This window comes from Montipora capricornis, unplaced genomic scaffold (assembly GCF_036669925.1).
Source record: "Montipora capricornis isolate CH-2021 unplaced genomic scaffold, ASM3666992v2 scaffold_430, whole genome shotgun sequence".
Classification (NCBI taxonomy): domain Eukaryota; kingdom Metazoa; phylum Cnidaria; class Anthozoa; order Scleractinia; family Acroporidae; genus Montipora; species Montipora capricornis.
Genome location: NW_027180163.1, coordinates 40,198 through 56,524, shown reverse-complemented (window position 1 = coordinate 56,524; position 16,327 = coordinate 40,198). Strand labels below are relative to the sequence as shown.

Sequence of the window (16,327 nt, the reverse complement as noted above, 5' to 3'; positions counted from 1 at the left end):
GCCTTAAACATAAAAAAAACTTACCTGACGCGGGAGGCACTTGGTGATCAGGGAGGCAGTCCTCTCAAGGTGAGGCTCTTTCATTGCACTTCGATTGGGGTTGACCCTTGCGATTACCCCAAATGTGGGTAACTCGAGCGTATAATTTCTGGTAGTGGGGACCTGCGTTCGCGCTTAGTCCCGCACCAAACCCCGGTGGCAAAGTTGGCTAATGGGAAGTTTGTTGGTAACGTTTCAGGCAGGGCAGGGAAGGAGATGCGGTGGCGGTGTAAGGACTAAGGAAGGTGAGTTGTATTTGTGAAGTCCACTGCTGAAATTGTAGGTGAATGTCCGTACTTGGTGCACTGAAAAACTGTGATTTCATTTCTCTCATTCTTGGCCGTACAGAGAGGGAGACGACGTGTTTATTTCAGCCGCATCGATTTCCATCGATAGACGAGTGAGACAAGAAAATGCCAGCGGGTCGAGCTCTTATCCTCGTGCATCGTTTCGAAAACGTAAGTGGATGTGTGTTTGTACTGCTCCATCGCGATAGATTTCTTTTGCGTTGTGTTATGTTGCGTTCTGGAGAGCCCCGTTTGCATTGAGTAACTGAGGACCCGCCAGATCAGTTGGCGTTACATTTCTGTGCCAACACTTTGTGGTTTCTCTATGTTATCAGTTAATTGGATTGTTATCATAAAAAGTAAATCTTTCATGGTTCAGGATAGTGTCTTTATCGGCCCTTTGAATACGTACTGTCCGTGTTGAGCAGGGAACAGTAAGACTTTGAAGTGCGCTACGTCACGTAAGTCACGTTTTCGCAAGATCAATGTTGTAGTGTTGTAGCCTTCGTTGTATACATATCATCCGGGCTAGGTTAACTTCCATCTAATGCATAACAGTGCATGCATTTTTTACTTGTCGTATCCTGTTCTTTGCTCACACGAAAAGATACGTTTCATGTCATAAACGTTGGATTGATAAGATCTCGCGCGCACGCGCTCCCTTGGGAATACAAGTTCCACTTTCTCGTGTGAACTATTTTGTTTTTGTCGTATGTCTCATCTTTGACATATCGTTGGCATGTTGTGTTCAAAAAACCTGGTTTGGAATGTGTCTTTCTTTCATTGAAAGAAACTGAGATTTTTTGAGATAATCAAGTGTACAGAAGAAAAAGGGAAGCCTACAACACGGGGTATTCCCAGGCGGTCTCCCATCCAAGTACTAAACCCCGCCCGACAGGGCTTAACTTCGGTGATCGGACGAGAACCGGTGTTTTCCCTGTGGTATGGTCGTAGACAAGTAATTTGCCGTGAAAATTAAACTTTGTTATAAGGGAAAATGAAAACGAGGTCAGAGCAAGCACAATGTGCATTTGTCCTCTTGCCGTCACGCAAGTGCCATGCAATGCTGGTGCTGCTGCCCACTGTACAAGAGCGATCGTTGTGTGCGCCTCGCTTTCAGGTTGGCTTTGGGCATTCCTTCCTTGGCACGGATTGTAACGGACCACCATATCTCGTGGCCATGAGACTGGGAGCACCTTGTCCGCCGTGAGCCATTTACGGGCATCGCTTCTCGGCCTTTTGGCTAAGATCAAGTGTAGTAATCTGTTCTTATCAGCTTAATATCTGATACGCTGCTCATCGAGCAGCTCATATATTAAACTGATTTTTGGAACTGGGCCGTGGAAAAGAGGCTTGCCTCGTCCCGGCCACGGGTTGCCTCGGTATAGCACTACCTCCGAGCGTGGCCCACTTCCCTCTGGGGAAGAAATAATCAAGTGAAAGCAGAAAAAGTGACCAAGCAACCAACCTTCACATTCTCTTCTCTTTTCTAGGTAGCATAGCAGCGAGTGGACAGCACGACACGACAGGACGAGGAGCACGTGACCTCCATTACCACATGGTATGCGCAGACAAGTTGCGTTTTGCGGTCCCGGAGAGGCTGAAAAGGCATACTTACCTGACGCGGGAGGCACTGTGATCAGGGAGGCAGTCCTCTCAAGGTGAGGCTCTTTCATTGCACTTCGATTGGGTTGACCCTTGCGATTACCCCAAATGTGGGTAACTCGAGCGTATAATTTCTGGTAGTGGGGACCTGCGTTCGCGCTAGTCCCCGCACCAAACCCGGGTGGCAAAGTTGGCTAATGGGAAGGTTTGTTGGTAACGTTTCAGGCAGGGCAGGGAAGGAGATGCGGTGGCGGTGTAAGGACTAAGGAAGGTGAGTTGTATTTGTGAAGTCCACTGCTGAAATTGTAGGTGAATGTTCCGTACTTGGTGCACTGAAAAACTGTGATTTCATTTCTCTCATTCTTGGCCGTACAGAGAGGGAGACGACGTGTTTATTTCAGCCGCATCGATTTCCATCGATAGACGAGTGAGACAAGAAAATGCCAGCGGGTCGAGCTCTTATCCTCGTGCATCGTTTCGAAAACGTAAGTGGATGTGTGTTTGTACTGCTCCATCGCGATAGATTTCTTTTGCGTTGTGTTATGTTGCGTTCTGGAGAGCCCGTTTTGCATTGAGTAACTGAGGACCCGCCAGATCAGTTGGCGTTACATTTCTGTGGCCAACACTTTGTGGTTTCTCTATGTTATCAGTTAATTGGATTGTTATCATAAAAAGTAAATCTTTCATGGTCAGGATAGTGTCTTATCGGCCCTTTGAATACGTACTGTCCGTGTTGAGCAGGGAACAGTAAGACTTTGAAGTGCGCTACGTCACGTAAGTCACGTTTTCGCAAGATCAATGTTGTAGTGTTGTAGCCTTCGTTGTATACATATCATCCGGGCTAGGTTAACTTCCATCTAATGCATAACAGTGCATGCATTTTTTACTTGTCGTATCCTGTTCTTTGCTCACACGAAAAGATACGTTTCATGTCATAAACGTTGGATTGATAAGATCTCGCGCGCACGCGCTCCCTTGGGAATACAAGTTCCACTTTCTCGTGTGAACTATTTTGTTTTTGTCGTATGTCTCATCTTTGACATATCGTTGGCATGTTGTGTTCAAAAAACCTGGTTTGGAATGTTCTTTCATTGAAAGAAACTGAGATTTTTTGAGATAATCAAGTGTACAGAAGGAAAAAGGGAAGCCTACAACACGGGGTATTCCCAGGCGGTCTCCCATCCAAGTACTAACCCCGCCCGACAGGGCTTAACTTCGGTGATCGGACGAGAACCGGTGTTTTCCCTGTGGTATGGTCGTAGACAAGTAATTTGCCGTGAAAATTAACTTTGTTATAAGGGAAAATGAAAACGAGGTCAGAGCAAGCACAATGTGCATTTGTCCTCTTGCCGTCAACGCAAGTGCCATGCAATGCTGGTGCTGCTGCCCACTGTACAAGAGCGATCGTTGTGTGCGCCTCGCTTTCAGGTTGGCTTTGGGCATTCCTTCCTTGGCACGGATTGTAATCGGACCACCATATCTCGTGGCCATGAGACTGGGAGCACCTTGTCCGCCGTGAGCATTTACGGGCATCGAAAAATTACAAAATGTTAAAAAACACACAAGTGGTGGCACTTTATGTAAAGTGGCTGAGAATACAGGTGTGCGTCGTAAGGGTACTGTTGCTAGTGGTGGTACCGACAGTCTTGTTTCTTCGGGTGTTCCTCCATCCTCCCAATCTGTTGAACCTTTGGAGGTGGAAATGGTTGAGGTATCCACTCCTCGTAAACGCGGTTGTGATTCCGTTGAGACCTCCTCTGATAGCTCTTCTGTTACTCCTTCCGGAAGGCTCTTACAAAGGTGGCTAAGAAGAGCGGAGCTGCGCCCTCTTCTACTAAATCGAAGACTCGTGCTTCAGCTGATACTGTCAAGTCTGCGAAGCCGAAAGGTTGCCTGATGTGTCGGTTTCCCTCCCCCAACGCAAAGCACGTACATAGTTACTCTTTTACTGTACTCCATTATGGCTCTGTCAGTTGTCTCAATTAACGTCAACGGTCTGCGAGACCAGTCTAAGCGAGCTGGGTTGTACAGTGGCTTCATTCCTTGCCTGTTGTTCCTGATGTAGTGTGCCTCCAAGAGGCCCACTGCATCTCCCTCAGTGAGTGTCAGTCCTGGTTCCAGTCATCTGGTCTTTCCGTTGTGGTGTCTCCCGGCTCTAATAAGTCTTGTGGTTGTATTGTTTTGTTTCGTCCAGTGTTGTCCCTTGTTAAATCTTCCTCTGATAGTTGTGGTCGGTTTTTGTTATGTAGTGAGTTTTCTTTGCGTGGCGCTGTGTTCAGGGTTGCTTGCATTTATGCTCCCAATCGTAACCCTGATCGTGATGCCTTCCTGGACGGGGTCTCTTCCCGATTAGACCCTTCAGTTCCCACCCTCCTCCGGCGATTTTAATACCGTCTTTGATCGCGCTGCTGACCGTGTGGGCTCCGTGGGTCGGTGATACCTCGCGTGAGAGTGTTGTTGCCCTTGGTCGTCTTTTTGACGATGTCTGTTGTATTGATATTTGGAGATACCTCCATCCGTCTTCCTCCGCCTTTACCTGGACTAAGGCGGATGGCTCTATCTCCTCCCGTATAGATCTAATTGGGTGCCCTTATGTCTGGGTTGCGTCTGTCTCTGTTTGTGAAATTCTTCGTGTCCGTTTTCAGACCATTGTGCTGTGTCCTGCTCTCTCTTACTGTTCCTGACGTTATTCCTCCTGGTCCGGGGCTTTGGAAGCTTAATACCTCAGTCCTGGAGGAGGAGGAGTACTGTCGCCTTATTTCTGACTTTTGGGCCGATTGGAAGGACTGTAAGCTCTGTTTTTTCCTCTCTTTCCAAGTGGTGGGATTCCGGTAAAGCAAAGATCAAGGGCATTACGGTATCTTACTGTGTGCGCCGGTCGCAGAAAGAATCTTGGTCACGCGATTTGTTGGCTAGGTTGGCGGCACACCTCAAGGCACGGCTTGATGCTGGTTGCCTGTCTGTTTTAGGTGTTTATCGATCCACCCTTGAACAGCTTTCCGCCTATGACATCAGGGCTGCTCAAGGTGCCCAAGTACGGTCACGTGTCCGATGGGTTGAGGAGGGCGAAGTCTCGTCGGCGTACTTTTTCGTTTAGAGAAGAAACGGTCTGCTGACCGGTGGGTTTCTGCGCTTCGGAACCCTGATGGGTCCATTGTTTCAACACCTTCTGATCTGTGTTCTTCGTTCGCCACTTTCTACTCCTCCTCTCTTTTTACTGCCTGTCCTACGGATTCCGCCGCTCAAGATATTCTTTCAGTAATGTGTCCTCGGTCCTTTCATCTGCCCAAGCTGATCTTTGTGGAGGCTTTCTTTCTGACTCTTGAGGAGTGTCATCGTGCCCTTGTTGGCATGGCTCGTCGTAAAGCCCCGGGGTCCGATGGCCTCCCCATGGAGTTTTACTGAAATTCTGGGACGTCCTTGGGTCTGATTTAGTGGAGGTCTTGAATTCGTGTTATCTGTCTGGTTCTATGTCTTTGTCTCAACGGCGGGTCTCATATCCTTAATCTTTAAGAAGGGAGATCGTTGGACGCTCGTAACTGGCGCCCCATCTCCCTTCTCAACGTCGACTATAAGCTTGCTTCTCGTGTTATTGCTGGGCGCCTTCTCAAGTTATCCATCTGGTTGTTAGTGAGGATCAGACCTGCGGTGTTCCTGGCAGGTTTATTGGCGAGAATGTTGCTCTTTTGCGTGATGTGGTTGCCTTTGCCACGGAATCTGACATCCCGGTTGCCGTTCTCTCCTAGACCAGGAAAAGGCCTTTGATAGAGTGGATTGGTCATTTATGTGTGCTACTTTGTCGAGGATGGGTTTTGGCCATCTTTTGTCCGTTGGGTTGTTCTGTTCTATTCTGCTGTCCAAAGCTCTGTAGTTGTTAATGGTTATCTGTCTCGGTTTTTCCTTTGTCTCGTGGCGTGCGTCAGGGCTGTCCTTTGTCTCCATTATTGTATGTTCTAGTTTCTGAAGTGCTTGCTGTTAACATTCGTGCCAATCCACGTATCATTGGTCTTTCTGTCCCCGGGGCCCCGCGGGCCCTGTCTCCGATCTCGCAGTACGCCGATGACACCTCTCTCATTGTCACGTCTGATATTGCCATTGCTGCTATTTTTGAAGTTTATGCTCTTTTTTGAAAGGGGTTCTGGTGCTAAGCTTAATCAGTCCAAATCCAAGGGATTGTGGCTCGGTTCGTGGTCTGGCAGGACTGACCCCCCTGTCACCCTGGACTGGACCTCGGCCAAGATCAAAGGCTGGGCGTCGTCTTTATTGGGCCTGGGAATTTGGAGAAGTGAACTGGCGTCCTAGGATTGATGCCGTGGAGAATGTGCTGGCTTCTTGGAGGCAACGCTCCCTGTCCTACGGCGGGGAGAGCTCTCGTCATCAACGCCTTGGCCCTTTCTAGGGTTTGGTACATTGCCTCCCTAATTCATGTCCCCCCTTGGGTTTTTCTTCCGAGCTTTGTAAATTGGTTTTTTGGGTTTTTTTGGAAGGGCAAACGCGATCTGGTTTCTCGTGCTGTTGTTGTTCAGCCTACATCTGCTGGTGGTTTTTTCTGTCATTGATCTTCGTCTTAAGGTTTCTGCGCGCTTCTTGTCCAGTGGGTTCGGCGTTTCACTGTTTCTCCGCCGAGTAGTTGGGTCCATTTCTTTTCCTTTTGGTGTGATTCTCGTTTTGGTGTCCCTGCTCTTGATGTTCTGTCCCGTCCTGAGGCCTTTTCCTCCAAGTCCCTCCCCCCGTTTTTACTCTGCTCTTCTGTCTGCTTGGCGTTTGGTTGGTGGTTCTTTTCCCGTCGGCGTTCCTCCTCCCTTGTCATTGCGTCTTTGTCCCCTCATCATGTTGCTGCTGTTTCCTCTATCTCTGCAAATTCTGTTTATTTGTTTTTGCTGTCTGAGGATCGTCCGATTCCCCATTGTGTTGACAAGTTTTTCCCTTTGTATGGCTCTCTCTACTGGCCTTCGACCTGGTCCCAATTGTTCTTCTTCAATCTTGACCGCCAGTGATCGATCTCAACTGGAAGGTCGCCCATGGCGTGTTGTACACTGCCGATCGCCTTGTCGGTTTGGGTACTTACTCGGTCGACCCTTCTTGCTTTTGCCGTCTTGCCTCTGAATGTCCTTCTCACTTGTTTTTCTCCTGCCCTCTTGCTCATAGTGTTCTTTCATGGTTACAGTCTCTATTGTTTGGTTTTTCGTCTTCGTCCCCTTCTTTGGTTTGCCGTCACGTGCTGTTTGGTTTTGACCCGGCTGAGATCCGTCGAGTTCCTCGTGTTTTCGTGTACATCCTAGGTGTCTGTAAGTATTTTATCTGGCTCGCTCGGAATGACTTTCGTTTCCGTAATGTGCCGCCGCCGTGCTCTCGATGTCATCGCAAAGGTCCGCTCTCGTGTCAAGTTCAATCTACCTCTCCTTTTTTAAGCGTTTCAAGTCCCCCCGTCGTCGTCTACGTTATTTTCATCGTCAGTGGGGGGTGCGTCTGGCATTATCGGCTCTGTTTGCAATGGTCGTTTTTCTCTGTCCCAGTTCTAGTCCCATTGTCGCCCCAAGCTGTTGCTGTCTCGCGGCGTACCTACTCCTGTAGGATGAGTCTTTCTGACTGGCGTCCTTGTCAGGTCTGCCATTCGCCGCTGCACAGTTCGGTTGTTTTTGTTTTGTCCTGTAGTCCTTCGTCCTGTTGGTTGCTTGTTTGTTTGTTTGATGTGGAAAATGCCATTCTCGAGTGTAAGTCGGACGAGGCGTCTCGTGAATGCTTTTTCTTCGTTAGTTTGTGTTTTTGTTTTTTGTTTGTAGGGGCGGGGTTCGATTCCCCGGTGACGTTTGACGTGCTGGTGCACCCCCGTTTGAGGCGAACCATTGTTGTTGATGGATGAGTCTGAATGTCTGGCAGCCATTGCACTCACCCTACCGGGGGGCTGCCATTCGCCTTAAACATAAAAAAAACTTACCTGACGCGGGAGGCACTGTGATCAGGGAGGCAGTCCTCTCAGGTGAGGCTCTTTCATTGCACTTCGATTGGGTTGACCCTTGCGATTACCCCAAATGTGGGTAACTCGAGCGTATAATTTCTGGTAGTGGGGACCTGCGTTCGCGCTAGTCCCCGCACCAAAACCCCGGTGGCAAAGTTGGCTAATGGGAAGGTTTGTTGGTAACGTTTCAGGGCAGGGCAGGGAAGGAGATGCGGTGGCGGTGTAAGGACTAAGGAAGGTGAGTTGTATTTGTGAAGTCCACTGCTGAAATTGTAGGTGAATGTTCCGTACTTGGTGCACTGAAAAACTGTGATTTCATTTCTCTCATTCTTGGCCGTACAGAGAGGGAGACGACGTGTTTATTTCAGCCGCATCGATTTCCATCGATAGACGAGTGAGACAAGAAAATGCCAGCGGGTCGAGCTCTTATCCTCGTGCATCGTTTCGAAAACGTAAGTGGATGTGTGTTTGTACTGCTCCATCGCGATAGATTTCTTTTGCGTTGTGTTATGTTGCGTTCTGGAGAGCCCGTTTTGCATTGAGTAACTGAGGACCCGCCAGATCAGTTGGCGTTACATTTCTGTGGCCAACACTTTGTGGTTTCTCTATGTTATCAGTTAATTGGATTGTTTCATCATAAAAAGTAAATCTTTCATGGTCAGGATAGTGTCTTATCGGCCCTTTGAATACGTACTGTCCCGTGTTGAGCAGGGAACAGTAAGACTTTGAAGTGCGCTACGTCACGTAAGTCACGTTTTCGCAAGATCAATGTTGTAGTGTTGTAGCCTTCGTTGTATACATATCATCCGGGCTAGGTTAACTTCCATCTAATGCATAACAGTGCATGCATTTTTTACTTGTCGTATCCTGTTCTTTGCTCACACGAAAAGATACGTTTTCATGTCATAAACGTTGGATTGATAAGATCTCGCGCGCACGCGCTCCCTTGGGAATACAAGTTCCACTTTCTCGTGTGAACTATTTTGTTTTTGTCGTATGTCTCATCTTTGACATATCGTTGGCATGTTGTGTTCAAAAAACCTGGTTTGGAATGTTCTTTCATTGAAAGAAACTGAGATTTTTTGAGATAATCAAGTGTACAGAAGGAAAAAGGGAAGCCTACAACACGGGGTATTCCCAGGCGGTCTCCCATCCAAGTACTAACCCCGCCCGACAGGGCTTAACTTCGGTGATCGGACGAGAACCGGTGTTTTCCCTGTGGTATGGTCGTAGACAAGTAATTTGCCGTGAAAATTAACTTTGTTATAAGGGAAAATGAAAACGAGGTCAGAGCAAGCACAATGTGCATTTGTCCCTTGCCGTCAACGCAAGTGCCATGCAATGCTGGTGCTGCTGCCCACTGTACAAGAGCGATCGTTGTGTGCGCCTCGCTTTCAGGTTGGCTTTGGGCATTCCTTCCTTGGCACGGATTGTAATCGGACCACCATATCTCGTGGCCATGAGACTGGGAGCACCTTGTCCGCCGTGAGCATTTACGGGCATCGCTTCTCGGCCTTTTGGCTAAGATCAAGTGTAGTATCTGTTCTTATCAGCTTAATATCTGATACGCTGCTCATCGAGCAGCTCATATATTAAACTGATTTTTGGAACTGGGCCGTGGAAAAGAGGCTTGCCTCGTCCCGGCCACGGGTTGCCTCGGTATAGCACTACCTCCGAGCGTGGCCCACTTCCCTCTGGGGAAGAAATAATCAAGTGAAAGCAGAAAAAGTGACCAAGCAACCAACCTTCACATTCTCTTCTCTTTTCTAGGTAGCATAGCAGCGAGTGGACAGCACGACACGACAGGACGAGAGCACGTGACCTCCATTACCACATGGTATGCGCAGACAAGTTGCGTTTTGCGGTCCCGGAGAGGCTGAAAAGGCATACTTACCTGACGCGGGAGGCACTGTGATCAGGGAGGCAGTCCTCTCAAGGTGAGGCTCTTTTCATTGCACTTCGATTGGGTTGACCCTTGCGATTACCCCAAATGTGGGTAACTCGAGCGTATAATTTCTGGTAGTGGGGACCTGCGTTCGCGCTAGTCCCCGCACCAAACCCCGGTGGCAAAGTTGGCTAATGGGAAGGTTTGTTTGGTAACGTTTCAGGCAGGGCAGGGAAGGGATGCGGTGGCGGTGTAAGGACTAAGGAAGGTGAGTTGTATTTGTGAAAAGTCCACTGCTGAAATTGTAGGTGAATGTTCCGTACTTGGTGCACTGAAAAACTGTGATTTCATTTCTCTCATTCTTGGCCGTACAGAGAGGGAGACGACGTGTTTATTTCAGCCGCATCGATTTCCATCGATAGACGAGTGAGACAAGAAAATGCCAGCGGGTCGAGCTCTTATCCTCGTGCATCGTTTCGAAAACGTAAGTGGATGTGTGTTTGTACTGCTCCATCGCGATAGATTTTCTTTTGCGTTGTGTTATGTTGCGTTCTGGAGAGCCCGTTTTGCATTGAGTAACTGAGGACCCCGCCAGATCAGTTGGCGTTACATTTCTGTGGCCAACACTTTGTGGTTTCTCTATGTTATCAGTTAATTGGATTGTTATCATAAAAAGTAAATCTTTCATGGTCAGGATAGTGTCTTATCGGCCCTTTGAATACGTACTGTCCGTGTTGAGCAGGGAACAGTAAGACTTTGAAGTGCGCTACGTCACGTAAGTCACGTTTTCGCAAGATCAATGTTGTAGTGTTGTAGCCTTCGTTGTATACATATCATCCGGGCTAGGTTAACTTCCATCTAATGCATAACAGTGCATGCATTTTTTACTTGTCGTATCCTGTTCTTTGCTCACACGAAAAGATACGTTTCATGTCATAAACCGTTGGATTGATAAGATCTCGCGCGCACGCGCTCCCTTGGGAATACAAGTTCCACTTTCTCGTGTGAACTATTTTGTTTTTGTCGTATGTCTCATCTCTTGACATATCGTTGGCATGTTGTGTTCAAAAAACCTGGTTTGGAATGTTCTTTCATTGAAAGAAACTGAGATTTTTTGAGATAATCAAGTGTACAGAAGGAAAAAGGGAAGCCTACAACACGGGGTATTCCCAGGCGGTCTCCCATCCAAGTACTAACCCCGCCCGACAGGGCTTAACTTCGGTGATCGGACGAGAAACCGTGTTTTTCCCTGTGGTATGGTCGTAGACAAGTAATTTGCCGTGAAAATTAACTTTGTTATAAGGGAAATGAAAACGAGGTCAGAGCAAGCACAATGTGCATTTGTCCTCTTGCCGTCAACGCAAGTGCCATGCAATGCTGGTGCTGCTGCCCACTGTACAAGAGCGATCGTTGTGTGCGCCTCGCTTTCAGGTTGGCTTTTTGGGCATTCCTTCCTTGGCACGGATTGTAATCGGACCACCATATCTCGTGGCCATGAGACTGGGAGCACCTTGTCCGCCGTGAGCATTTACGGGCATCGCTTCTCGGCCTTTTGGCTAAGATCAAGTGTAGTATCTGTTCTTATCAGCTTAATATCTGATACGGCTGCTCATCGAGCAGCTCATATATTAAACTGATTTTTGGAACTGGGCCGTGGAAAAGAGGCTTGCCTCGTCCCGGCCACGGGTTGCCTCGGTATAGCACTACCTCCGAGCGTGGCCCACTTCCCTCTGGGGAAGAAATAATCAAGTGAAAGCAGAAAAAGTGACCAAGCAACCAACCTTCACATTCTCTTCTCTTTTCTAGGTAGCATAGCAGCGAGTGGACAGCACGACACGACAGGACGAGGAGCACGTGACCTCCATTACCACATGGTATGCGCAGACAAGTTGCGTTTTGCGGTCCCGGAGAGGCTGAAAAGGCATACTTACCTGAACGCTGTGCTTGGCCGGAGGCCCTACCATTTTGGTTGCGTGGTTCTTCGGTTCTTTCTGCGTGGTTGGTGTTTCCTTTTGGCGTCCGCCTTTTGGATTTTTGGTTCGTCTTCACAGGCAGCCATTTTGGTCACCCATCCTGTTTCTTGGCCATCTACGAGCTCGCTGGTTTTTGGCCCTTTGGATTTGTGGTGAGTGGGGCTTTTGCCCTTTCCCGGCTCTAGCCGGTCCCCTTTCTTACTTTTTTTTTCTTAATAGCCATGTCTCGCCTTTTTAGGCGCACTGTTGTTCTCGATGTGTCAGGTTTTTCTGAAGAGCGTGATCTCAACTATATTGCTGAGAAAATTTGTTCAACCTTTAGTGTCGGTGATGTTGTATCAATTCAATTTATGCCTGGCAAATCTGTCCGTGTATCTTTTAAGGATGAGTCCATTAAGACTACGGTCCTAAGTAATGACTCTTTATCTGTAGATGGCGTCCCTTGTCCTGTACGGGGTGGGGGTCCCAGACCTGAAAACGTCCTCATTTTCCGTTGTCCATTTGAGGTCGAACACTCTGTTCTAAAAGAAGTCATGTCTCAGTATGGGACTGTCCATGGGATCCAGCATAGGTCCTGGTTGCATCTTGATGGTGTCATGGATGGCTCCCGTGTCGTTCGTATGACTCGTGCTCGCGGCATCTCGCGTACTATTCTTGTTAAGGACCATCAATGTAAAGTATGGTATAAAGGGATGCCGATTTCTTGCGATATTTGTTCGGGCTCTCACAAAGCCCAGGATTGCCCCTACAAGGGCGTCTGCATGCGGTGCCGCCAACCTGGCCATGTCCAGCGCGACTGCACCAATGCACCAAACGCGTGGGGTACCAGTGGTAGTGGGGTGGATGCTGCGGCTAACCCCGATCCTGCAGAAGCTCAGGTGGAGGCTCCGGCTTCCCCCCTCCTGTTTTTCTCTCCTTCTGCTTTGCCTCCCACTGGTTCATCTGACTCTGAGACCGCTCCACCCTCCATGGAGGGTGCTGTTGTGTCTGCTGGTGAGGACACCCCTGGCTCAGGCGGTTTTGCCTGCGCCACGGGCCCTGGTCCTCTCCCCTCCTGGGGATCTGCTCCCGATCTCAGCGCCAGCGAGTTGCCTCCATGTTCTGCTGATGACAAGTTGGTGCGTGCATCTGGTCTCGGGAGTGATCACATGTTTAGCCCCCTGAGTGACGTTGATATCAGCAGTGAGCTGGAATCCAACGAGGACTCTGAAAGTAACGTTAAGGTGCCGCAAAGTAACGGCAGCATTAGTAGTGTTAATCCTAGTGACAGTAGTGTTAAGGAACCGCCTAGTGGCGGCAATTTAAATAATGGTGAAAAAACTGGCGAAGATGCCATTAAACGTAATGATATTAGTGTGAGCTCACAAAATGGTGATAATTTAAACAATGTTAAAAGAAATACTGTTAAGCCACTGGATAATGGCAACCTAGTTAACGCAGCTGATAAAGGAGCTGCCAAAAGTACTGAGAATTCTGTTAAAAAATTACAAAATGTTAAAAAACCACCAAGTGGTGGCACTTTATGTAAAGTGGCTGAGAATACAGGTGTGCGTCGTAAGGGTACTGTTGCTAGTGGTGGTACCGACAGTCTTGTTTCTTCGGGTGTTCCTCCATCCTCCCAATCTGTTGAACCTTTGGAGGTGGAAATGGTTGAGGTATCCACTCCTCGTAAACGCGGTTGTGATTCCGTTGAGACCTCCTCTGATAGCTCTTCTGTTACTCCTTCCCGGAAGGCTCTTACAAAGGTGGCTAAGAAGAGCGGAGCTGCGCCCTCTTCTACTAAATCGAAGACTCGTGCTTCAGCTGATACTGTCAAGTCTGCGAAGCACGAAGGTTTGCCTGATGTGTCGGTTTCCCTCCCCCAACGCAAAGCACGTACATAGTTACTCTTTTACTGTACTCCATTATGGCTCTGTCAGTTGTCTCAATTAACGTCAACGGTCTGCGAGACCAGTCTAAGCGAGCTGGGTTTGTACAGTGGCTTCATTCCTTGCCTGTTGTTCCTGATGTAGTGTGCCTCCAAGAGGCCCACTGCATCTCCCTCAGTGAGTGTCAGTCCTGGTTCCAGTCATCTGGTCTTTCCGTTGTGGCATCTCCCGGCTCTAATAAGTTTTGTGGTTGTATTGTTTTGTTTCGTCCAGTGTTGTCCCTTTTTAAATCTTCCTTTGATAGTTGTGGTCGGTTTTTTTTATGTGAGTTTTTTTTGCGTTGCGCTGTGTTCAGGGTTGCTTGCATTTATGCTCCCAATCGTAACCCTGATCGTGATGCCTTCCTGGACGGGGTCTCTTCCCGATTAGACCCTTCAGTTCCCACCCTCCTCGCCGGCGATTTTAATACCGTCTTTGATCGCGCTGCTGACCGTGTGGGCTCCGTGGTCGGTGATACCTCGCGTGAGAGTGTTGTTGCCCTTGGTCGTCTTTTTGACGATGTCTGTTGTATTGATATTTGGAGATACCTCCATCCGTCTTCCTCCGCCTTTACCTGGACTAAGGCGGATGGCTCTATCTCCTCCCGTATAGATCTAATTGGGTGCCCTTATGTCTGGGTTGCGTCTGTCTCTGTTTGTGAAATTCTTCCGTGTCCGTTTTCAGACCATTGTGCTGTGTCCTGCTCTCTTACTGTTCCTGACGTTATTCCTCCTGGTCCGGGGCTTTGGAAGCTTAATACCTCAGTCCTGGAGGAGGAGGAGTACTGTCGCCTTATTTCTGACTTTTGGGCCGATTGGAAGGACTGTAAGCTCTGTTTTTCCTCTCTTTCCAAGTGGTGGGATTCCGGTAAAGCAAAGATCAAGGGCATTACGGTATCTTACTGTGTGCGCCGGTCGCAGAAAGAATCTTGGTCACGCGATTTGTTGGCTAGGTTGGCGGCACACCTCAAGGCACGGCTTGATGCTGGTTGCCTGTCTGTTTTAGGTGTTTATCGATCCACCCTTGAACAGCTTTCCGCCTATGACATCAGGGCTGCTCAAGGTGCCCAAGTACGGTCACGTGTCCGATGGGTTGAGGAGGGCGAAGTCTCATCGGCGTACTTTTTTCGTTTAGAGAAGAAACGGTCTGCTGACCGGTGGGTTTCTGCGCTTCGGAACCCTGATGGGTCCATTGTTTCAACACCTTCTGATCTGTGTTCTTCGTTCGCCACTTTCTACTCCTCTCTTTTTACTGCCTGTCCTACGGATTCCGCCGCTCAAGATATTCTTCTCAGTAATGTGTCCTCGGTCCTTTCATCTGCCCAAGCTGATCTTTGTGAGGGCTTTCTGACTCTTGAGGAGTGTCATCGTGCCCTTGTTGGCATGGCTCGTCGTAAAGCCCCGGGGTCCGATGGTCTCCCCATGGAGTTTTACTTGAAATTCTGGGACGTCCTTGGGTCTGATTTAGTGGAGGTCTTGAATTCGTGTTATCTGTCTGGTTCTATGTCTTTGTCTCAACGGCGGGGTCTCATATCCTTAATCTTTAAGAAGGGAGATCGGTTGGACGCTCGTAACTGGCGCCCCATCTCCCTTCTTAACGTCGACTATAAGCTTGCTTCTCGTGTTATTGCTGGGCGCCTTCTCAAAGTTATCCATCTGGTTGTTAGTGAGGATCAGACCTGCGGTGTTCCTGGAAGGTTTATTGGCGAGAATGTTGCTCTTTTGCGTGATGTGGTTGCCTTTGCCACGGAATCTGACATCCCGGTTGCCGTTCTCTCCTTAGACCAGGAAAAGGCCTTTGATAGAGTGGATTGGTCATTTATGTGTGCTACTTTGTCGAGGATGGGTTTTGGCCCATCTTTTGTCCGTTGGGTTGTTCTGTTCTATTCTGCTGTCCAAAGCTCTGTAGTTGTTAATGGTTATCTGTCTCGGTTTTTTCCTTTGTCTCGTGGCGTGCGTCAGGGCTGTCCTTTGTCTCCGTTATTGTATGTTCTAGTTTCTGAAGTGCTTGCTGTTAACATTCGTGCCAATCCACGTATCATTGGTCTTTCTGTCCCCGGGGCCCCGCGGGCCCTGTCTCCGATCTCGCAGTACGCCGATGACACCTCTCTCATTGTCACGTCTGATATTGCCATTGCTGCTATTTTTGAAGTTTATGCTCTTTTTGAAAGGGGTTCTGGTGCTAAGCTTAATCAGTCCAAATCCAAGGGATTGTGGCTCGGTTCGTGGTCTGGCAGGACTGACCCCCTGTCACCCTGGACTGGACCTCGGCCAAGATCAAAGTGCTGGGCGTCTTTATTGGGCCTGGGAATTTGGAGGAAGTGAACTGGCGTCCTAGGATTGATGCCGTGGAGAATGTGCTGGCTTCTTGGAGGCAACGCTCCCTGTCCTACGGCGGGAGAGCTCTCGTCATCAACGCCTTGGCCCTTTCTAGGGTTTGGTACATTGCCTCCCTAATTCATGTCCCCCCTTGGGTTTCTTCCGAGCTTTGTAAATTGGTTTTTGGGTTTTTTTGGAAGGGCAAACGCGATCTGGTTTCTCGTGCTGTTGTTGTTCAGCCTACATCTGCTGGTGGTTTTTCTGTCATTGATCTTCGTCTTAAGGTTTCGGCGCTTCTTGTCCAGTGGGTTCGGCGTTTCACTGTTTCTCCGAGTAGTTGGGTCCATTTCTTTT

At 48.6% G+C, this 16,327-nt stretch overlaps 11 non-coding genes across 11 annotated transcripts; 7 read left to right on the top strand and 4 right to left on the bottom strand.

The window, feature by feature from the left end:
• Nucleotides 1-16: 16 nt before the first annotated feature.
• LOC138035680 (U1 spliceosomal RNA) lies at nt 17-184 on the top strand. The gene has a single exon (XR_011129680.1). It is a non-coding gene; the product is annotated as a U1 spliceosomal RNA (small nuclear RNA).
• Nucleotides 185-1,162: 978 nt separating this feature from the next.
• Nucleotides 1,163-1,282, bottom strand: LOC138035646 (5S ribosomal RNA). The gene has a single exon (XR_011129649.1). It is a non-coding gene; the product is annotated as a 5S ribosomal RNA (ribosomal RNA).
• Nucleotides 1,283-1,549: 267 nt separating this feature from the next.
• Nucleotides 1,550-1,742, top strand: LOC138035621 (U2 spliceosomal RNA). The gene has a single exon (XR_011129627.1). It is a non-coding gene; the product is annotated as a U2 spliceosomal RNA (small nuclear RNA).
• A 194-nt stretch (nt 1,743-1,936) lies between these two features.
• LOC138035664 (U1 spliceosomal RNA) lies at nt 1,937-2,100 on the top strand. Its single transcript, XR_011129665.1, has one exon. It is a non-coding gene; the product is annotated as a U1 spliceosomal RNA (small nuclear RNA).
• A 976-nt stretch (nt 2,101-3,076) lies between these two features.
• On the bottom strand, nt 3,077-3,195 carry LOC138035639 (5S ribosomal RNA). Its single transcript, XR_011129642.1, has one exon. It is a non-coding gene; the product is annotated as a 5S ribosomal RNA (ribosomal RNA).
• Nucleotides 3,196-7,861: 4,666 nt separating this feature from the next.
• On the top strand, nt 7,862-8,024 carry LOC138035677 (U1 spliceosomal RNA). Its single transcript, XR_011129677.1, has one exon. It is a non-coding gene; the product is annotated as a U1 spliceosomal RNA (small nuclear RNA).
• Nucleotides 8,025-9,006: 982 nt separating this feature from the next.
• On the bottom strand, nt 9,007-9,125 carry LOC138035631 (5S ribosomal RNA). The gene has a single exon (XR_011129637.1). It is a non-coding gene; the product is annotated as a 5S ribosomal RNA (ribosomal RNA).
• A 266-nt stretch (nt 9,126-9,391) lies between these two features.
• Nucleotides 9,392-9,583, top strand: LOC138035617 (U2 spliceosomal RNA). Its single transcript, XR_011129623.1, has one exon. It is a non-coding gene; the product is annotated as a U2 spliceosomal RNA (small nuclear RNA).
• A 193-nt stretch (nt 9,584-9,776) lies between these two features.
• On the top strand, nt 9,777-9,941 carry LOC138035679 (U1 spliceosomal RNA). Its single transcript, XR_011129679.1, has one exon. It is a non-coding gene; the product is annotated as a U1 spliceosomal RNA (small nuclear RNA).
• A 982-nt stretch (nt 9,942-10,923) lies between these two features.
• LOC138035656 (5S ribosomal RNA) lies at nt 10,924-11,043 on the bottom strand. The gene has a single exon (XR_011129658.1). It is a non-coding gene; the product is annotated as a 5S ribosomal RNA (ribosomal RNA).
• Nucleotides 11,044-11,311: 268 nt separating this feature from the next.
• LOC138035619 (U2 spliceosomal RNA) lies at nt 11,312-11,504 on the top strand. Its single transcript, XR_011129625.1, has one exon. It is a non-coding gene; the product is annotated as a U2 spliceosomal RNA (small nuclear RNA).
• The last annotated feature ends 4,823 nt before the right edge of the window (nt 11,505-16,327 follow it).